Raw genomic sequence first — 22,481 nt, forward strand, 5'->3', positions numbered from 1 at the left:
TAACCAGGGGACAGCAGGACAGCTGCCTATGTGAGTTTTGTTGTCAAAGAGGAAAGAGGAATCAGACACCCACCTCCAATCTCTGGCTCCACCTGAGGCCTGACCTCATGCTTAGGAGGACCTTGAACTTGCCGAAGTATTTTGAAATATTCTTGGTCTCTCCCTTTTACAGACGAGGAAGCCGAGGCAGATAAATGCAAGAGCCCCATCCGTCTAGTGTAGCTTGAAGCCTCTTCTTTCTTCACAAGTGGGTAGCCTTTCTGCTGCAGTCTCTCTGCAAAGGACCCCAGACATCATAGCTCTCTGCGGATGTGGCGGCAGCTTACTTGGTCCTGCTCGAAACCAACAATCTCGGGCCGTGGGCAGGTCACAAACCATGACCATATAAAACAGAGCGAAGGCACTGGCGACAGACCTTACTAAAGCAGAGTGTGGCCCTACCAGCTGCTGGGCGAGCTGTGCAGCTGGAGAGATGCCGTCTGCAGACAGTGCTGTGGAGGTTCCCAGGGCACACCTGAGAAAGCGAGGACAAGGGGACATTGGCCACTGAGCGACCAAAACTAGGAATCACTGAAAGTTGGGGGTGACCAGAGGAAGTACAGGGCAGAGAGTAGAGGCTGTGAATATGCTCAAGATTGTTCAGCAGGCCACCTGCAGCAGGCTTATCATGGGACTTGTTAAAACTGCCAATCCTATCTATGTATGGTAGCACACACCTGTAATCCCAGCACTTGGGAGGCTGAGGCAAGAGGATTGCCCTGAGTTCCAGGTTAGCCTGGGCTACACAGTGAGTTTAAGGCTTGGCTTAACTATGTAGCAAAATACCTCAAAATAACCACTGCTAATCCTTGGGCCACGCCTACACCAGCCACTAGATCAGAGTCTCTGGAAGCAAGGCAGAAATGGAAGTTTTAAATAAACTTCACTGTTAGGGGCTGGGAATTTAACTCAGCGACATAAGCGCCTGCCTTGCAAGCAGGCAGTTGTGAGTTCGATCCCTGGTACCGATAGAAAGGAAAAAGACAATAAACAAATAAATTTTAAAAATAAACTTCGCTGTTAGTCACTGCCAAGTTTGAGCAGTGCCCTCTGAGGTCAGAAGATAGGGTAAGAGGTGGCCTGGGGTTGGTGTGCACGGGGATGGGGTGAGTGGTAGAGAGGGAGCAAAGAGGAGGGGACAGTTGTCACCTGCAAAGCCCAGGTGATGACCCGCTGGATTCCTAAAGTGTTGAAATAACTTTCTCCAAACCTTTGTCCCCACCTCCCTACCACCCTCCAAACTGAAGTCCTCTTTTACTGGTGTCCAAAGTTCAACAGTTTCAAAGAGGCTGAGATGAAAGAATAAATGGGCTCTTTAGCAACAGCTGAGCAGCTTTCCAGTCTCGGTTAGGTCAAGGCTGAGTGCAGCCAACTGCGTGGCCTCAGGGATCCTGGCTGCTTTGGATGAGGACTCCATGGATTAAAGCGTGGAATGGCCTCTGTGTGCAGTGGCTTTCAGGGCCAGGATTCCTCTTTTCCCTCCCCCTTCTCCCCGTCCTATCTCCGTCCTCCCATACACACATCCCTTCCCTTTGTTCCTCACTCTGTTATGGAACCAAAATTTAAACTCTGCTTGGGTTTGCAGCTGGAGGCTGGGCAAGCTTCTGTAGAAATCCAGAGCTCCTCCCAGTGAGGAGGGACCTTGAAAACCACACCCTCTGTCCTCCCTCCCTCTGTCTCTCTCTCCACGTTTTTATCCACGTGCCATTAATCCAGGACCTTTGCCCTCTTTTCCCAATGCAGCAAAGAGCCCCATGATTCTGTTCCCACAATCTCCTGGCTGCCAGCTGGCTGTTGCATGGCAACCAGGCCAACTAACCAAAGGGGTTCTGCAGAGAAGCCTCCTGCTTCCCAGGAACTAAATTGTTCTGATGTCACTAAGCCCCTGTTAGGGGCTTCTTGAGCAGTCACTTAGCAGAAGTGGAAATCAATAGGAGGTGGTTCTTGGCTTGATATCTTCAGGCAGACACATTTGAGCATGTACCAGTCCTGTCCGGTGGTTCTCATATTGTGGTCCTTGGGCCAAGAACATCTGCATCACCTGCTAATTAAAAATGCCAAATTTCAAGCTGAGCATGGTGCCACTGCCTGTAATCCCAGCACTTGGAAGGCTGAGGCAAGAGGATCACTTTGAGTTTAAGGGCTATAGCCCAGCAGCTGTACAGTGTTTGACTGCCAAGCACGAGGCCCTGAGTACAATTCTTAATACCAAGAAAAAAAAATAGACCTGTATAAAACCAGCCTGAACTATACATCGAGACCCTGTCTCAATACAAAAAAGTCCAAATTTCAAGCCCTTTCCCAAATCTGCCAACTCAGAAACTCTGGGGGTGGGGACTTGCCAGCTTGTTACAAACCCACCGCTGACTAAGAGAACCACCAAAGGAATTAAACCCCCACACGATCCACAAAGATGGAGATTACAGTTCTCATATTACAATATTACACAGGAAGAAGCAGGCTTCCTTCTACCCTGGGCTGCAGATTATAGACTATCTGACAGACGAAACTCAAGCCCCTGGAGGTAACTTTTTTTTTTTTTTGGATACAAGTCTCACTGCCTAGTTCGGCTGCAGCCTGATTCTGAACTCACTACAGCCCAGGCTAACCTCAAACTTTCGGCAAACCTTCTGCCTCAGCCTCAGGAGTCCTGGGATTACAGGTGTGCACCTCCATACCTGGCTCTGCTGGTGTTATCTTAAACCTCTACCTCCAGCAGGCCACAGGTTGATCGGCAGCTGACACAAGATTTCCAGGCTCACCTTGCTCCTTCTGAACACAGAACACAGACAGGGAACCCGGGGCCTACCATGGAGCAGGGAAGGATGTAGAGTTCAGAAAAGCTTCTGCAGTGACAGCCACCTGCTCCAAATGTGTGAGCTGACATAATGCTTTTCCAGGGTTCCCAAGCTCTCTCTTCCCCAAATCCCCATCTGGTTTTAACAAGGAGCTCACCACCTTTTCAGGCAGCCCATCCAACTGTGAAATCTGCCAGGTAGCCTGCATACCAGGGCGGAACAGAGGCTCAGTTTCCTCCTGTGTAATCTGAGAACTATAATCCCCCTCACTGGGGACTGTATGGGGTCTTGATTTCATCTGTGGTTTAAATTTCCCTTTCAGTGAGCTGAACAACACCTGGGTAATGCACACCTTTCAAAACATGAGCATCTATTCCCCTCGAATAGAGAGTACGGGATTGTTTTAAAAGTGTGAAGTGATGCAGGAGTAACTGTACTATCATTTCCCCTGAATCTCCCACCCACCTCTGCAGATGGAATATACGGGCTCACGAACAACCAGCCAGGATGGAAGCGGGGCAGAGGAAAGAGAGGAGGAAGCAGAGGGTCTCTCACTCCCTAAGGGACTCTAGAAGGGTTAGTCACAGGTTGGGCTGGGGATTTAGCTCAGTGGCATAAGCGCCTGCCTGGCAAGCAGGAGGTTGTAAGTTTGATCCCCAGAAATATATATGTATGTATGTCACAGGTAGATGGTTTATAACAACAGAAAAGTTAGACCCTCATGCCTTTCTGGAGGATTACACTCAGGATGCCCTATGGGTACCAAAATCCAACAACGCTCAAATCACTTATGTCAACTGGTATAGTATTCTCATAGAACCTCCACATGTCCCCCTGTATCCTTTAAATCATGCTAGATGACTTATAATACCTAGTTCAGTCAGGAATGGTGGTGCACACCTATAATCCCAGCACTCAGGAGGCTGAGGCCGAGAATCACTGTGGGTTTGAGGCCAGCTGGGGCTATGTAATAAGAAAGACCCTGCCTCAAAAAACAAAAATGAATTCAATGAAAATGGTACATAGTCATTGTGCTGTGCTACTTAGGGAATAATGAACAACAAAAGCAAAGATCTGTACGTGTTCAGTACAGGTGAATTTTTTTCCAAACATTTTCAACTTGCAGTTGGTTGAATCTACACATGCAGAACCCCAGGGCTGTAGAGGACTGAGTGCACATTATGGCTTTCAGCAAACAATGATCCTGGAACTTCAGTGACTTCTGCTTCATGAAAACCCGTCTTCCCTCAGCAAATCGTTCCCCTCTTGTGGACCTCAGTTCCTCATCTGTGAAATGGGATAACTCTACACACGTCTCACCAGCTGGTTGAAGGATGGAACGAACTCAACAACGGAGAAAAGATCTATCAAGATATTTTTATTTTCTCTGATTCTCTTTGATTTTTCCTCTGATTCTAAAGATGAATTCTTGGAGTCTGTGAGTGACAGGAAAGCACACTGACTAAAGCAAGAGAGAGAGATAAGGACACAAAAGCTGAGTGGGAGACAGGGAACCTAGCTAGGCTGAGGGCTGGTTTGCTATCAAAAGGCAACAAAAGGACCTGGCCAGCTATCTAGTTTTGGTTTACACAAGTATTTTTCAGGAGACTTCCCGAGCGGCCTTCGGGTGGGTGCCTTGCTGGGGGAAGGACTTTGCTGACATCTGGGCTCAGTGAGACTTTTCATCTGCAGAGACAGCTCTCAAGGCCTACAAGAAACTGAATGAATCCAACCACCCCCATCCTGATCAGACCCCTCTAAACCTCGCCCTCCCCCACAGCTGCACCTGGGGACTCAGCGCACTATCAGCCCTGCCTCTGATAGTACAGCCTCTACTCCCTGCGCTTTCCCAAGCCCCATCCTTGGGCAGTGCTGACCACTTGTGCTCTCTCAACCTTGTTCTTGGCAGGGGGTCACCACCCCTTCTCACTGAACTCCCCTCTCCCCATGACCCTACATAGCCCATAGGAGAGCAGCTGGGCTGGTCTACAGTGCCACAGAGGTCCTTGTTCTGTTATTACAGAACAAACCTGTCCTGTTGAGCTCCTATCTCAGTTTTTTTTCCCCTCCTTTTTCCCTAACAGAAGCTCTACACTTCTGGGGTGAGGGGATGAGTGATCCACAGGAAAGGAACCTGATCCAGCCCTTCCTGTGGATCTGCAGGGACAATTACAGGATTATTTTCATTGTTTGGTTCTCTCAAGTTTGCCAAGAGTAAACACTAACTCTGTAGTTCAGGAAAGAAAACAAAAAACCCAACCCTGGTCCCATTGCCCAGAACATTTGCCAAGAGGTTTTTCAAGAGGGATTAGCACTAGCGTACTACTTAGGAGGAAGAGCACTATAATCTCAATCCTGGGCCGCTGCCACTGGCCATCACACCCTCATTTAATTAAAGAGTCTGTCTCTTTGTCAAGGTCTTCCTTCTTCCTCCTTTTAGGTTGGAGAGTATGCCACCTCCCAGCCTGAACTGGGCGCCTTGAGGTCTACAGCTCGGAGAGTCCTACAACTGGGACACCCAGGCTGGACAAGTGTCCCTCAGCCCTCTGTGTAGGCTGGCTCCAAAGGAGACTTGATTTCCCCACCCTTTCTGGGCCACCCAGAACAATGGTTTCTGAACTTCATCAAGCTGAGGGAGCCCCATTGAAGAGGCCAGGGGCTAAGAATGTCATGCATTTGATCTGTGGTCAAAATATATGGTGACTGTTTAAATTTTCAAAAAATTTATTACAGTAAAAGACACATTACTAGAAATCCCCCTCAAAATAGTCCCTCTCACTTGGAACATACTCACTCCATCATTCTTGCTGTTCCTGGATTTTGGGGTGCTGGAGCCTCCTTCTGGAGGTGGTTTTTAGGTTCCTTCTGTCCTAAGCAAAGAATGGCTCAAGAGACACAAAATGGTAGCAAGGTTTTACCAAGGGTAGAAAAGGAAACAGGCTCTGCAGAGTGAGTTTGGACCAACTCAAAGCAGGGAAAGAAGCACATTGTGAGGGCAGCCACCATGCAAGGGAGACATAGTGGCCAAAATTCAAGGTGGGCCGTGCTTTTATGGCCCGGGCCTGAGGCCGACGCCAGGGCTAGGCCATCCTATGGAAAAGCTGCTTGAGTTCTCAGAAGTCCAGGTGCAGGCCTCTGGGAAGTGTTTTGTGCCCGTGTTCCAGGATCTGGCCACATCTCTTTTCCCAGCCGGTTTTAGCCACACCCTAACCTCCTATCACACTGCCACTTTCTGAAGCAGCTCTAGAAGGCCTCTTCTGTGAGTGTCTTTAGGAGTGTGATCAAAAAGATGCTGTATGCTGCTACCCAGGTGTCCGACAACAGACAGGCGGGTTCCTAACAGTATGACTGTTTGCTCACCTTATTCACTGGATCTAGTGCCATGCAAATTCTGCCTCTTTCTTCTCCTAAGTCAAATGAAAGGGAAACATTTTTAATCAGTCTGAGGTAGAATAGAAGAAATAAAGCTAAGTAGAAAGGAGACAAGGAAATCAAGATTTTTAAAAGTTGTACTTTTAAGGAAAAAACTGGAGCTGGGGATATAGCTCAGTGGTACAGTACCCACCTGGCAAGCATGGGGTCGTGAGTTCAATTCCTGATACAAAAAAAAAAAAGAAAGAAAGAAAGAAAGAAAACTGTAGTTTCAGGACACAAGCCCAGTTTGGTTTTTGTTTTGTTTTGTTTCTTTTGAGACAAGGTCTCCCTATGCAGTTCAGGCTGGCCTTGTGCTCACTTTGTAGCCCAGGCTGGTCTCAAACTCGCAATGATCCTCCTGCCTCAGCCTCCCGAGTGCTGGGATTACAGACATGAGCCACCACGCCGGCACTCAGGTCCAGTTCTTGTGCAAATTCATTTTTCTTCTCTTTTCACCTCCCGAAACACAGCATACCTGAGCGACTCCTTTTCACCTACCTTCCCTTTCTACTTACAAATGGTCCTCCTTCATCTATGAATACAGTGGTCAAATAGGTGACTGCAGACACTATTGTGCTATTGCAAGGTTTGCTTTTTTCCCCTCTTTCATCTGTCAGAAAACTCAAGTCCTTTAATTTTTTTTCTGGTGTTAGTTCCTGGGTGGGCGGGCGCACAAGGTCTCAGCTTTTCTTAATAGATGATCTGTAGCTAAGTAAAATCTCCAGACTTTCAAGACCCTCTACGAGTTCTTCATATGTTACAGGAATAAAAATCTTTGGGGCAGATGTTTAAGTAAAACCCGGCCAAAGCGCACTTCTTTTCTTGCTTCCCTGATCTGTTGAAATAGCATGTTCCAGGAACAAAGATGCTTGTTCTGGACAGGACAGAAAACAGAGCAAAGACGGTGCCCTAGGCAGTTCTGCCTCTGTGGTGACCAGAGGGCTGCTCCTTTGGGGGGTAGTTCTGTCTCTGGGAAAGGGGACAGGCTGCACATGCAGCATGAGCCCAGTTTGGGGAGCACTCGAAACGGGCCTCTGGTCCTCATCTTGTCTTTTCTCTTGTTTAAATTTTCTTTATCTCTTTCCAAAAGTATACAAATGAGATCTTAAAGGCATGTAATAAATCTTATATGATTATGGGAAACTCAAAGGTCCTTTAAGTTATATTTTATGAACTTGGGACCAATTTCAGATTAAAGTTTTTTTGTTTGTTTGTTTTTGAGACAGGGTCTTGCTATGAGGTTCAAGCTGACCCCAAACTCATTGTGTAACCTAATCTAGGCTGGCCTCGAACTAATGGCAACCTTCCTGCTTCAGCCTCCCATGTGCTGGGATTACAGGTGTGTACCACCACATCCATCAACAGAAGAGATTTTTACTTTTTTTTTTTTTCTTTTTTTTACCGGTACCGGGGATTGAACTCACGACCGCCTGCTTGCAAGGAAGGTGCTTATGCCAGTGAGCTAAATCCCCAGCCCCAACAGAAGAGATTTTAAAGGGCTGGGTTTTTTTTGTTTTGTTTTGTTTCCTAAAGGTGAACTTAAGAGTAAAAAGACAAAATTTCAAAGCTCTTTTCTCACCATTCTGACTCTTATTGGTCCTAATTCTATAGTGTTAACAAGCAGGAAAGTTGCTCAGAGTAGCTTACAAATAAAGGCCATAGTTTGACAGCATAAAGGTTCTATATGATTGGATCGCTGTGTATGTTTCTGTGTGTCAATTTTCAGGTATATGTTCTATTGTAGTTGGTATATACAACTATAGGCATTCACAGGATGAACCAAATAATTTTGCTCACAGGGTTAACAGAGTTATCAAGGTAACAATAAAGATGTCTTTAAGGCTGGTAACATATTTCTATCCAGGTCATTAGCTGATTGAAATAATATCAAAAGTTTCCTTTTTCAAAAATTGGTTTTATAGATGCATTGATTATTGTTATTTATCTACAATAATTTAAAAGCTTTTTCCTTGGTTAAAGGTAATACATATTGTAGTGATCACCTGGATGGCTCTCCTTGAGTACAAAAACCTGGCCCTATCTCCATGTGTACAGAGCTAGTTAAGCCAGTTCCTTTTCCCTTCAATTGGCTCAATGTCAACAGGGTCAGCTGAGGTACTGTTGCATAATTTTTGAGGCCAGGCAACAGTCACTGTTTGCCCACCTCATTGTCTCCCTAAATGATTGAGCCCAGCGAGATGCAAAGTCAACAGTCCAGGGCTATCAACTCGGTTGAACCTCGAGATGAGGCAGAAAAGCTCTGCGTGTCAGAACTGAAGCACCAGCCTTCTACACAGTAGATGCTGCCCAGTTGTGTTACGCAGTTTGGTCTTTCTGCATATCCCTCTCTCCACACATTGCAGAGGTGATTTCAGGCCTCCTACCGCTAGCCCAGCTCACAGTGCTCAGGTAATTCCCGCCAATCTCACAATCACTCATCCTCTAGCCACTCCCTTCTTCATAAATTAATAAAAACTGGGTTAGGCCCTTGATCAAGGCCTTTGTTCTGTGAACCTTCATCTGGGCCAGACTCAGAATTATAAAGATATAAGCTCGATTTTTTTCCCTTCTTTTTTTTTTCTCCCAAAATGTCTGCATAGCAAACCTAGATAAGTATGTTTGAAGTAAAAGGGAGTCGTTTGAGGGGGATTTGTGGCAATATATCTTTTACTGCCATAAGTTTAAAAAAATTTTCTTAAAAAACAAGTTCTCACTATGTAGTTGAAGCTGGCCTTGAATTTGTTATGTAGCCAGGGCTGGCCTCAAACTTGGAGCAGTCCTATCTCAGCCTATGGGGTCCTGGGATAACAGGCTAGTCCCACCACACCTTTAAGCATGGGCCAGGGATTTAGCTCAGTGGTGTAAGTGCTTGCTGGCAAGTGCAAGGTTGTGAGTCTGATCCCCATTCACCATATCATTTTAAAAACCTAACTCACACACGTATGTGGCCCTGGATGAGCAGACTGGGGAACAGGAGTGGTTTTCTCTAGCTTTGGCTCTGTTCCCTGAAACTCCCCCAACAGCTTCCCCACACACCAGGTCCTCTGAAACTGGGGCACAAGTGCAGGCCCCCATACCAGCTCACCCCACGCCCCTCCCTTGGGCTGCTAAATGCCCACCGACTGCCTCCAGGGAAGACAGAACGTGTTCATGAAGGTCTGTGGCTCTTAGGGAAAACTGCCCTAAGTCTCCTGCCCTTGGCTTGAGGCCTCATAGCTAGAAACTGGAAATGGCTGCGGGGCAGGAGGAAGGTAGTAACGGGGGTAGGAGGCAGGGCACCCACTTCTAGAATCCCCCTCCCAAAAAATGTTTTCTTTTCTTTCCTTCTTTCTTTTGTTTTTGTGACAGGGTCTCAAGATGTAGTCCTAGCTGGACTTGAACTCACTATGTAGCCCAGGTTACTTTCAAACTCCCAGCAAGCCCCCAACTCAGCCTCCTGAGTACAAGCATGCACCATCACACCCCGGCAAATACACTCTGAACTCGTTTGCTTGGTTTTCTTTTTTTTTTGACACAGAGTCTTGCTGTGAAGCCCAGGCTGGCCTGGAACTTGCAGCAATCCTCCCCAGTACTGGGACCACAGGTGTGTGGCCTGAGGCCCAGTCTACACATCACAAATTTAACCTGGAAATCATCAGCAAAGAAGAAACAGATCATTGCATCAAACGCATCAAACTCCTCGTTCTAAGGTGAGAAAACGACACTGAGCGGTTGAAGCATCTGCCCGGGGTTACCCAGCATCCTTGCCGGGACTTTGCAGTTCCCCACCTAAGCCTGGATTCAGGTAGAATCAGAAGCCCCACCAGCTCCGCCCCTCCCCACCCCCAGGAATGTGACAGGAAGGACTGCTCGGCAGATACCCAGATACCCGCCAGCCACTCAGCCTCCTCACCAAGCCTTGGATGTGCCACCAGCCCCTCTGTCCCCAGCCGCACTTGGCTCTCAGTTCCAGCTGAACTGCTGATCCGGGCAGCAGCTTCTCCCTCCATCCCAAAGCCCCGTTTCCTTGGACCGGGCAGGGCGGAGGGGCCCCAGGACTGCCTCCTCCTGGGCTCAGCCCGCAGCCCCTGCCCTCCCTCCTGCCCTGACCCTGGGCTGTGTAGGCACCCACCTGGGTAACTGGCGTGTGCGTTCCCCTGGTGAAGCAGGCCCGGGGGCAGGTCCTATGCTGAGAACTGTTCTGGCTTTCCAGGGCTTGTGACCCACGGTGGCCCTTAACAGACCTGGGAGCGGTGTTAGGGTTAGGGGTGTGGCCTGTGAAATCCGCACCCAGGAGTTCTCCTGTTAGGCTCACTGACCCTGGAGGAGCCTCTGTGCTGGCTGAGGCCTCCCCCTACCCAAAGAGCAGAGTATCGATGCCTTGGCTTCCTATGCACTGCCCTCCCCACCTCCTGGCCATCCATGGACTTTGCACTGAGCTATATCCCTAGCCCTTTTTTAATTCTTTATTTTGAGTCAGGGTCACTAAGTCACTAAATTGGCCAGTCTGGGCTCACACTTGTAATGCTCCTGCCTCAGCCTCACAGAGAGCTGAGATTACAGGCATGCAGCATCACACGTGGCTCTTGCCATTCTTGGAGACACATTCCCTGTGTCAGGAGCAGGGACTTCCAGAGCCAGCCAGACTCCATAGCTCTCACCTACCTCAAATAAATTCAGCCACCTCCAAGTCTTGGATTCTTCACATGCAGAACAGAAATACTATTGTTCGAATTTGTTTTGTTCCTCCATACTCATGCAGGACTTTGATCTCCAAAGACTTACACTAATGGTGTTAAGAGGGTGGAAACTCGATTTGGCAATGGTATTTAGAGGTGGAGCCTTTAGTGATTAGATTAGATGAGGTCCATAGCGTGAAAGCCCCATGATTAAATTTCAGTGATTTCATAAGAAAGGCAGAGAGGTCATACAGACAGAATACACACTCACTCTCACCATGATGTGAATAGCCTAGGGGCCACACACCAACCCTCCCGCCCTTTGGACTTTTAGCTTCCAAAACGGTGAGTTAAATAAACCTTTCTTCTCTATGTAGCATCCTGCATCAAGTATTTTGTTACAGTAACAAAAACTGGTTAATATACCTCTCTCACTGCATAGCCATCCTAGGGCTGCCTCCTCATCCCAGCAGAAGTCACACAGGTGTGCACACAGAGAAACTGGCTAATGTTTGACCATAGCAGTGCCTGGGGCAAGAGTTCAAATGGAATACTTCACATCCTTGGCCATTTAAAACTTGTAAATGATGCTGCCCATTGGAACGAATTGTTAAATGGATCACTCAAACTTTCATGACAAGCTCATAACCCAAGCTGAAAACCAGAGTTCTTGAGTTCACACTAAAGTATGTGGTGTTGCCAGCTCCCACTCCCTAATCCCAGAAGCTGCCTGATCCTCTTCTCCACCTGACACCCCCTGGGGGCCTCTATGCTCTGGGCACTTCCTCTGCCAACAAATGTCCCAGGGCCTGGGGATGGGCATTCTGGCATACTGTCACTGAGAAGGGCCCACAAAACCCCTGTGGCCAACCTGGGGCCCTTTAGGCTAAAAATTCCAGGGCTGGTCTGCACATGTACATGCAGAGACAGATATTCTGTCTCTCTCTCTCTCTCCCTGGCTTCCCTTCTGACTCTCCTGTCCTGTCCTGGACGCTTCCCTGGACCTCTGAGGATCTTTCTCCAGGACTTTCTTCTGCCGAATCCAGTTTTCTCTACACACACACACACAGTGCAGACACACAGATTCATGTATGTACAGACACGTATGAACACACACAGTAGCAAACAGCACAATGTGCATACATACTTATATACATGTGCGTATGCACACATGCACACACCAGCACACACACATGCGCATGCACACACACAGACCTCTGAGAAGACCCAGGTCAGGAAAGCCAGCTTCGGCAGGGGCATTTTGACTTCCAGCTTCTCCAAGCCCCTTTTCTGTGTGGCAGCTGGGTGGTAGATAGGAAGGCAGGTATCTGTACACCCGTGTATGTATATGTGTGTAATGTGTGCCTGTGTGTATACATGTCCTAAGGACCAGTGGGCTGCAGAGCTGGGTCTTCTCCGAGAATCCCCGTTTACCCATCAAGTCCCTTTCTTCTCTGCATCTCTGTGTTCATCTGTAAAGTGGGTTCTAAACTGGGTATGGTGGTATACACCTGTAATCCTGTGAGGAAGATCACAAATTCAAGTCCAGCCCGGGCAACTTAATGACCTCTTGAGACCTTGTCTCAAAATAATAATTTTTAAAAAGCATTGGGGATGGAGCCAAAGCCCCTGGTTTTAATCCCCTGTACTGCAAAAGAGGAAAAAAAGAAAAAAGGTGGGGACAGAGTCGCTGCCTCCCAGAGCACAGCTATGGATTGAGCAAAACCTTCGGGGCCACCTCAGGGAGAATGAAACCCATCTCTGCTTCGTTCCCTTCTGACCTCGCTCGGGCTTGTTCTGGCAGGCCTGGGAAAGGGGAAGAGCTGGCACTGTTACCTAAGCTGCAACTTGACCCCAGTGGCCCTTGGTTCCCAAGAAAGCTGAGCCACTTCAGGTGCAGGAGTGCCCAGCTACTCTTGGGAAGTGAAAAGCCTCAAGCTGCCAGAGAGAGGCCCGTTTTTTCCTTCAGTACCGGAGTGGCCCAGCAGGGCTGGACAATGGACTCCAGACAGACAGCTCTTCCCTCAGCGAAGACAATCGGGGAGGGATCGGCTGACCCCCCACCTCATCCTGGTCTGCACCACACTAGCTGGCGAGGCCTGGGTGGAGGCTGAGGCAGGGCGGGCTTCATCAGGGGGTTTTTGAGCTGCAGCCCAAGAAGGCCTGCTTTCCTTTGCCAACCATATCGTCCTGGCATGGCCCTGGGTGCCTCTGGCTACCCTGGGCACAGAGGGCTGTCTCTTCCAGTGATCAGTCCCTGTTCTACATCATCTACCTACTCTGGCACTGAATATGTCCCAGGCTTCTCCCAAGAAGCTGGACTGCTGGGGACAGGGTGCTGCATCCAGCCTACCCCCAGGAGACCCTGCTCCATCCTCCCCTCCCTCTGGCTCAGTCATAGGTACAGATGAGCAGGTGGGACACCCACAGTTCAGGCTGCTTCCAGGACAGGGGGAACATAGCTCTTCTGCTGTCCCCAGCATCCACAGCAAGACAGCAGAGTCTTCCTTCCTGGCAGGGCCCTAGGGAAGTCAGGGCAAGAGACCACCCTCGCCTCTCTGCCCATTTCCTCATGAGGGCCCCTGGCCTCTATCCTCTGCCTGGCCCACCTCTGACGGCAGGAACCTTTCTGATGGCAGGGTTTTGGGAAATAGCAGTGGATGGACTGCACCTGAGTGTGGGGGAAAAACAACAAACAAGTGACACAAGGGCCTCGCCAGCCACAGCAATGCCCACAGCTGGATGTGGAGTGGAGGAGCGACCTAACGCATGGCCAGCCAGGTGCTGTGGAGAGGCCCAGCTGGCTCAGTCCTTGGAGAAGATTTCAGCCACCTAAAGAGCCGTCTCTATCGCTGTATGTCCTGGGTACGCTGGGGCAGCCCTAGAGAGCAGATTCCTCCAGCCAAGCTGGGCCTCCTGGGACCCTCACCAGGCTGCGCTGGGAGCCCTCCTTGGTCACCTCTGTGTCCACAGCTCCAGGTACAGGCCAGGATGTGGCAGGTGCTCAGTGACTATTTGGAAAGGGAAAGAGAGAGTGAGACACTTCCGTTCCTCCTACCTTGTGCCTCAGCATCACGAATTCCAGGCCCTGCCCCCGTCACCGTGGCCCCTGGCAGGACTTTCTGTGCCAGGCTTGGGCCTGGGGTTGTGGGTGGGCAACCAAAGGCCTGGATTCTATTTTCCTGGGTCTGTGTTCCAGCTCCTGTCTCCTGCCAACACCCTGGGCCATCTTTGCCTACTCCTCTCTGGACCTCAAAACTCAAAATGCCAGAATGTCACCTCTGAGCTAGGCCCCTTCTGCCACCAGAGATGTCTCCTCTTGCAGTCTTGCCATTTGAAGTGGAGGGCTGGGCTCGCCGCACCCGAAGTTGCACCTCCTCCCTGCGCCCTGCTGCATTCCTCCGACCCTGGGCTGTTGGCAGTTCCCCAGCGTCCTCACACCGGCTGCATGCTGAGCTTCAGTCCTGGCCCCTGATCACGCAGGGATCATGGGAGATTCCAAAAGGGTGCTTTGGGACAGCAGCAGACTTGTGTGTGGCGAGGGTGTGAGAGCCAGAATAAGAACAGGGCATCATGGAGCCAGCGAGGCTGCTGGCGGAGAGAGGGTGAGCGTCAGGGCAGCAGGGGGCGTGCAGGCCCTGTGCGTGGGCCTTGCGTGTCACACCACGGGAGCTAAAGGTGGGGACGAGTGGCAGGAGGGTTTCTCTGGGTATAACCGCCGAAGTTCTGGTTCCACTGCTGCCTGAGTGAGTGTGTGACAGGAGAAAGAAAAGATTTTTTTGAGACAGGTACTATGTAGCCCAGGATGACCTCAAACTCACAGCGAGCTTCCGGCTTCAGTCTCTGGAGTACTGGGATTATAGACATGTGCCACCACGCCTGGATAAGAAAAGATTTTATTAACAGCAACCTGACATATTGTTGGAAGATGGACAACTCATGCATGTCACCTAAATGCATCAAGAAAACGTTTATGTCACATATTTGCAGGCCACCCAGAACCACACAGCAAGACTCTATTTCAAAAAATATATATTAAAATATATGTATGTGTGTATTTTACAACAAAAAGTTACATTTACCAGTGTTGCAAAACAACACTAAGCAACCTGTGCTGCCTTACCCCACCCCAATACCAGGAGAAAAACACTCATCTCTCATTAAAAACAAAACCCCTCCTCTGCCTTTGTTCAACTTCCACGGCCCACTATTCCTGGAAGCACCCAAAAAACAAGAGAAAGACCCAGCGGGTTGTGGGTTCTGGTCTACTGGTCTGTTAAGGCTCCCCCCAAGGACAATTCTCAGGAATACTGACCTCTACTGACATCACAGAACTGACTGTCAGTTTCAAGGCCAGGTTTCCAGAAGCTTGCAAACATCTTAAAGTTTCTCCAGGGAGGGATCTGGGACTCCTAAAAGATGGAGGGGGAGGTTCTAAGCAAAAACACAGAACACTTTGTAACCTATGAAGTCTAAACTAGCAGCAAGCACCAAACTATGGGAAGTGTATCTACCTTTTTCACCCTAAGGCTAAAGGAGGTGAAGAGAACCAAGAGAATATTTGACTTCAACTATTTTGTGAGAGATGTGCGTGTTTCTCACCAAGACACCTCTGCCTTGGTTGGGAGACATCACAAACACACAGAAGCAGCCGAAGGGTCCCTTTGTCTAGCTAGATAAAGCTCCTATTCACCACAGCCTGGTTGTTGGTTGCTTTATGCTTTGTCTCATTATTAAGCAAGGTGCTCTATAGAACAGAAATTTTATGTAACTTTGTAACTGACATATCTTTAATAGCAGTGCCTCAACACCCCCCCACCCCCCACTGCACCAACAAAAAAAAATCACCCCAGGAGACAACTCTACAGGGTCACAGCTCACTTTAGTCATTTGGGCTTCTTGCTAGACTTTTGCAGCCACTCATTGGCTTTAGAAAAATGTCGACAGCCCAAGTGTCCTCTATACACTGACATGGGGAGGGGCGAGCAGTCTGCAGGACATGGTGTCGCCTTCTGTCAATGACACTTCCCTTCTTCTGAGCATAAGAGTCCCAGAGCAAGAAGACAAGGCCATTCGAGTTCTGATGTGCCAGGACACGACAGCATTAGCGAACTGCTCCCAGCCTCACTCCTTGTGTGAGCTGGCTTGATGGCCCTGGACAGTGAGGACAGCATTCAGCAGGAGGACCCCTTGTTTGGTCCACCCAGAGAAATCTCCATGGCCAGGATGAACAAAACCATCTGTGTGTGTCAACTGCTCTTTGTAGATATTTTCCAAACTGGGTGGAGGGTGCAACAGGTCTTTGGATGCTAAAGCAGAGCCCGTGAGCTTGAGTGGGTCCATGAAAAGGATCCTGACCCAGGATGACAACTTTCATATCTCGTATGCTGTGCATTTGGGTCCAGGTGAATACTTGGTGTGGCGCTGGATAAACATGTAATGTTTTCTTTCCTCTGCAAAAAATCCCGCAGCTTTATAAAACAAGGTTTCCTGAACTCTCTGCTGAGGTGCTTCTTCCAGCTGTCCTCAAGCCCACGGGCACGTTTCGTGCTGTGAGCCTGAGCAGCGCCTTGGCCTTATTTTTCTGGATGCGGTCCAGTTGCTTGGGGCTCAGTGGCGAGGAGGGTGGTGTGCTGGGCTCGTCCTGCCCTGGCCAGGCCTTCTCGGCAGGGCTGGCTGTCATGCCCTCATTCTCCTTAGCTATGGCTGCCACCCTGGCCTTTGGGTGGACTGGCTACCCTTGAACATTTTTGGTTTTTGTTTTTTTTTTTTTTAGACATGATCACTTGCTGTCCAGCCCAGACTGGACTTGAATGTGCACTCTTTCATGACTCAGCCTCATGAGTAGCTGAGATTATAGGCAAGTGCTACTGTGCCCAGCACAGCTACCTTTTATTTGTGACCTTTCCTATGATGTGGAGATGAGGAGCCTGCAGGGCAAAGGTCAATGCTTTATCACTAATTCATTCTACAATGAGTCATTAAGATATGGAGCAGGAATCAGGTGGGGTGGCACATGCCTATATTCGCAGCCCTCTGGGCAACTTAGATACTGAGATACTGTTTCAAAATAAATAAAAATGGGCTGGAGATGTAGCTCAGTGCAAAAAGTACTGGGTTCAATCCCCAGCATTGGGAGAAAAAAGAAAGAACAAAGGCCAGCCATGATGGTGCCTACATGTAACTCCAGAACTCAGGAAGCTGAAGCAGGAAGATCACTGTGAGTTCAAGGCCAGCCTGGGCTACATGGCAAGGAAAGGTCTTGTCTCTCAATGGGGGTGAGACAGGCAGGGAGAGAAGGAATAAAAGAAGAAGAAGGAAAAGGTCACGTTTTATTTAAGATCCCGCAGGTGACTAGATAGAACATAGTGACTGTGGAGAGATGGAATGTTGCAGAACAACAGTCAAAATGATCTCATTGTCCTTTCAGGGCCTCGGGTATGCTAGGGGAGCGCTCCATCACTGAACACATGCCCAGCCCCATGGGTCCCTCTCGCAGCCACTGACTCTCAACCTCTGTGTCTGACCCAGCCTCCTCCTGACCATTAGCTGAAACGCTGGGAATGTATCACTAAGCTCAGTGGACCTCTAAGACTCCTCCAACCCTCAAGCTAAGCAGGCTGTAAACAATAGCTGAAACCTGTGATGAGAGTTCCCCGCTTTACCGTAGGCTACCTGCTTACCTGATGTCTCTATGGTCGGAAAACGTATTCATTTATGGCCTCCTGTGTTGTGTGGCTATAGAAGTTCACGTATCTTCTCAATGGGAGAACATGTCATCAGGGCGTCTTGCATCTGGGTCCAGAGCCCTGGTCCCTCGTTTTTGGCTCAAGATAACTGTTCTCTTATTTCCTTAGAGCAGAGCTCTTACTGTCCACTGACAAATTCACCAGAAGGCCCCTGGTATGGTGAAGCTGTGGGCACTTCATGTGAGCCAGGTGAGGGGCGAACTGGTCTTCCTGCCACCCTGCTCACCCTGGGCCAGAGAAAGCCACACCCACTCCTGGACCTCGAACTTAGAACCAGGAAGCTAGTGCCCGTTGTCAAGTCATCTCACAGTGCCAGCCTCATTGTATGCTCGAAGGAAGTCAGGGAAGAGATGGGGAGGGGACCAGGATCAGGCTGGGCAAGCTAGGGGAGAGGGCCAGTTCTAAGGTTCCTGACTTCCGATTCCTCTGTGAAGTCACATTCATACATGCATGTAAGCATGGTGTGTACTACGTAAAGAGATGCTTAGGCATGTTTTGTGTGTGTAATGAACATGTACTTTTTGTGTTTGTCTTGGTTTTTGGAGATAGGGGCTATGTGGTCCAAACTTGCCTTGACCTCATTATGGAGCCTAGGCTGGCCTTGAACTTGTGGCAATCCTGTTGCCTCAGCCTCCTGAGTGATAGGATTAGAGGCATGTGCCACCATGCCCAGCTAGACATATGTTTTTCTTCTTCTCCTCCTCCCCCTCCCCCTACCCCCTCCCCCTCCTGCTCCTTCTGTCTTTTTGAGACCTCAGGGTCTCTCTATGCAGTTCAGGCTGGCCTTGAGTTCACTTTGTAGCCCAGGCTGGTCTCAAACTCACATTCCTCCTGCCTCAGCCTCCCAAGTTCTGGGACTACAGGCATGTACCACCAAGCCCATTTTAGATATATGCATTTTTGTGGGTGGAATCTACTTGTTTGACCATGAATTGACATGTGGAGATGTGGAATGGATTTGTGAGTTTAAAACATTTTTGGATGTGTTTGTATATACCTGTGTAGGGCATGTGTGTGTGTGCATGTATGTGTATACTCTTGTGAGCCTTGTGTACTTCTGATTTCCCTGGGCACTGGGAAGGCCAGGTCTGTCCCAGTGAGCTCTAGGGGGAGAGAGCTCCGATTTTCTTTCCTAGGAGACCCAGGACCTTCCCTTCCTTGGCCCCTGGGGCAGCAGCTAGCTCCAGTAGGAGCAGGTGTCTGTCCAGCTTGTTATGTGATTTGCCATAGCACAGGACATTGTTGGCAGGCAGCCCCCGGAGACTTTTCCTGAAGACTTGGCCAAGGTGTGTATGGGTCCCTAACCTCCAAATGGGACCATGGATCAAGGTCCCAAGCGGCCTATCACCTGTCCTGAGGGTAATGTAGGGATCCCAGGAGCCAGGCTTTGGGTCCAGCTTGGGGTGCTTCTGTTGCAGCTGGCAGTTGTCCAGGCACAGGGTGACACATCAGAGCTTAGGTGGCCTTAAAAGGTGCCACAGCCCAAAGGTTCAGCACCCAAACCCAAGGCCACATTCTGAGCCTGCAGGACCTTTATCCTACTGGTGTCACCTCAGTGTGACTCACAGCCCTGGATATTGGGTGGGGAAATTTTTTAAAATTTTATTGAAAGAAAGACTAAACAAAACAGAAAATAGGTAGAAATAATACACATGTTCAGAGAAAAAAATAAACAGTAAGAAATCACTAGTTGATGTTTACATATTGTCGTTTTACAAATAGTTTGTTCAAGATATAAAAATGGAACATGTAAAGTGGGAATTCAAACAGCGAGACTGCAAACAGTTCTGTTCAACTGTCCAACCAAAACTTAGTAACATGGTTGTCAATCCTATATGCTTAAACATACATGCAGTTATCTATATCTTCATTTATGTTTAGATTAAACAAACTAAAGCAGGTTAAAATCATTATGAACAAAGAATAATAGTATTGCTAGATTTCACATCATGACACTCCGTGATCAGTACTGGGTACTGTAGTGTCTTTTTTTAAAATTTAATTTAAAGAAAGACTAAACAAAACAGAAAACTGGTAAAAATAATATGTAATTTCAAAGAAAAAAATGGACAGTAAGAAATCACTGGTTGATGATTACAGATTGTCTTCTTACAAATAGTTATTCAAGATACTAAAGTGGAGCATATAAAGTGGGGATTCAAACTAAGACTGCAACCAGTTCTGTTCAACTATCCAACAAAAACTTAGAAATATGGTTATCAATCCTATACACTTAAACATACATGCAGTTATATGTATCTTCAATTATGTTGAGATTGAACAAACCCAAGCAGGCTAATATCACTCTGAACTAAGAATAATACTATTGCTGGGTTTCACATTATGACACTCCAGGATCAGCATTAGGTATTTTAGTGTCTCTTTTTCTTCAAAGTATCTGTTCATTTTATCATGTGTCATAAGATCAGTTCTCATAAACTGTTTATAGATTCTACACATGCATGAGTCTTAACATGTATTTCTATTCTTTCTATATTAGAGGGAGAAACAAAACAAAGCAAGACAAAACAAAACATATTCCTATAAACACATGAAATGAAAAAACCATATAAGACTGTTGTACAAAGAGTTCTACCATGGTTCCTGTGTTGTCTCTTGTTATCTCCAATAGAATTGGCTATATCATCAGACATAGTATAATTGAATATATCAGTATATAACAGTATTAATAAAAATACAACTTTGTATATAGTATAGAACTTCAAAAACTGGCAGCTATCAAACCAGAATGTGTATTGTAAGAGTTTTATCATTTTCAGTGTAGTTGCCTATACTCTCAGACTTGATGCTATCAATCATATCAGTTTTGAATAAAATCTTCTCTGCCTCATTTCTGTTATGCTCTTTTTTTGCCATCAGTTGTCTGCTTATCTTCTTCATTCTGTTTTCTGCTCCATTCATTGAGGCCTCTCTGCCACTGTTCCTGGAATCCTAGTACTTTTCTCTCTCTCTAGAATACCCTGCAGTATTCTCTGTAGAGTTAGATTGATGGTTGCAAATTTCCCAAGTTCCTCTTTGTCTTGGAAGCATCTTGTTCCTCCATTTCTAGAGACAATTTAGCAGGGTATATGAATCTGGGCTGGAGGTTATTTTCTTTCAGGGCTTGGAATATTTTGCTCCAGGCTCTTCTTGACTTGATGGTTTGTGTTGAGAAGTCTTCTGTTATTCTGATGGGCCTTCCTTTATAGGTTATCTGTTTCTTGTCTTTAACAGCTTTTAAAATTCTGTTCTTATATTGAATTTCTGACATCTTGATTATTATATGCCTGGGTATAGCTCTGTTTTGGTTGTACATGGCTGGAGCTCTGTATGTCTCATATATCAGAATATCATTTCCTTTTCCTATGTTTGGGAAGTTTTCCTTAATTATTTCTGTGAATAACCTTTGTAGCTCCTTTGTTTGTATCCCTACTTCTTCATTTACATTATTCTCAAGTTATAGATCCTTTTGTCATCTTCTTGCCTTTGTATTGTTACTGCTTGTTTCCTTGTTATTTTTAAAAAGTTTTCCTTTTCATAACCCCACATTGCAAAACTGTCCTCCAGTTTGGATAATCTATCCTTAGTTTCTTTCAAGCTGATTTGCCGTCTTTCCATAGAGTTTTAAATTTTCTGGTAATCTTTTTGAATCTGCTTTATGTATTCTATATTTTCTTTATATTCTTCATCAAATGGTTCTCTCCTTTGTTTGAGTTCCTCCTTTTTTCTGCCTGTGTATGCTTGAGGGGTGCTTAGTATCTCTTTTATTAATCTTCTTATATCTTGCTTTATTTGGCTAAATATTTCACTTTTGAACTCGTCTATAAGGTCCCGAATATATCTCTTTATGTCCACTGGCGCTGTGTCTGATATTGCATGTTTGGTGTTCTCATTCTCCTTTGTACTTACTGTCCTGGGTCAGTGTTCTCAGGGTTGGGACCTGGGGACTTTTTGTTGTTGCTTCTTCTTCCCATCTTTTTTGCTTCTTCCAGGAGGTCAAAGTTTCTTTCTTTGTTGGTTACAATTCTTCTGAAATGCGCTGGCTAAATGACCCTTCCCACTGCCATGTGCTAGTGAGTTGCAGACATGGACAGTGTATGCTGACCCTTCCCCTCCGGGACAGTCAAGCTGCTGTGGCCTGCACTGTATTACTTTGTGCCACCTCCCCTCCAGGTCAGTCAAACTTCTGAGGCTTCACTGGGTTAGTGTGATTAGTGTGCGCCACAGCTGTAGGGACCTGATTTTGGATAACCTATTGGGTCTCAGTCAGGTCACATGACCCAGGCCTAGCTTACTCCACCATCCTGTTCGGGAAGAGAACAACTGACTGAAGTCACTGCCGCCCCTCATACTTGCCAGTCCTGCCTGGCCCTAGAATGTCATCTGCCAGAGCCCCCCTTTCTGTGGAATGGCTCCACTCCCGTCACTCACCACAGGTCGATGCAGGCACCCTGCCTACTCAGCTCTCAGTTTGGCTCTCCGACCCCCGAACTCAGTGTAACTACGCCTCCTGTGAGTCGAAGCAGTGGGACCTCAGATGGCTCAGCAAGTCGCAGCGGGACCTTGGATGGTCGGCAAGTCGCCCGCTGTGGCGGGAACACTGAACCTTTAGCTGTTCCAGTAATAGCACTGGGACTGTATGTTTGGTTGCTTCTTCTCACCTTAGTTTCTTCTTGGGATGAGAGAATTCATCTCCCTCTGTTTGAGGCTCCCCATGCTGTGTTATGTTGAATTCTAAGTTGACTACCTCAGGGAGCCTCTGTACCCAGTTGTTATCTATCTGCCATCTTTGCTCCTCCCCCAGGGGGGGGGATTTTGTGGGC

General features: G+C 47.7%; 1 long non-coding RNA gene and 1 pseudogene across 3 annotated transcripts; both read right to left on the bottom strand.

Annotated features, from left to right (window-relative positions):
• Nucleotides 1-1,034: 1,034 nt before the first annotated feature.
• On the bottom strand, nt 1,035-10,906 carry LOC134472514 (uncharacterized). Of its 3 annotated transcripts, XR_010042369.1 has the most exons (3): nt 10,363-10,906; nt 6,403-6,432; nt 4,201-6,244 (listed from the first exon to the last, which is right to left on the bottom strand). It is a non-coding gene; the product is annotated as an uncharacterized LOC134472514 (long non-coding RNA). The 3 variants fall into 3 exon arrangements; XR_010042367.1 differs by lacking the exons at nt 4,201-6,244; nt 6,403-6,432 and adding an exon at nt 1,035-2,083; XR_010042368.1 differs by having other exon boundaries at nt 4,201-6,432.
• Nucleotides 10,907-15,795: 4,889 nt separating this feature from the next.
• LOC100729080 (uracil-DNA glycosylase-like) lies at nt 15,796-17,573 on the bottom strand (annotated as a pseudogene).
• Between the last annotated feature and the right edge of the window lie 4,908 nt (nt 17,574-22,481).

The sequence above is a fragment of the Cavia porcellus genome, unplaced genomic scaffold (assembly GCF_034190915.1).
Source record: "Cavia porcellus strain 051 isolate PalLab524CR breed Dunkin Hartley unplaced genomic scaffold, mCavPor4.1 scaffold_23, whole genome shotgun sequence".
NCBI classification, from domain to species: Eukaryota; Metazoa; Chordata; class Mammalia; order Rodentia; family Caviidae; genus Cavia; species Cavia porcellus.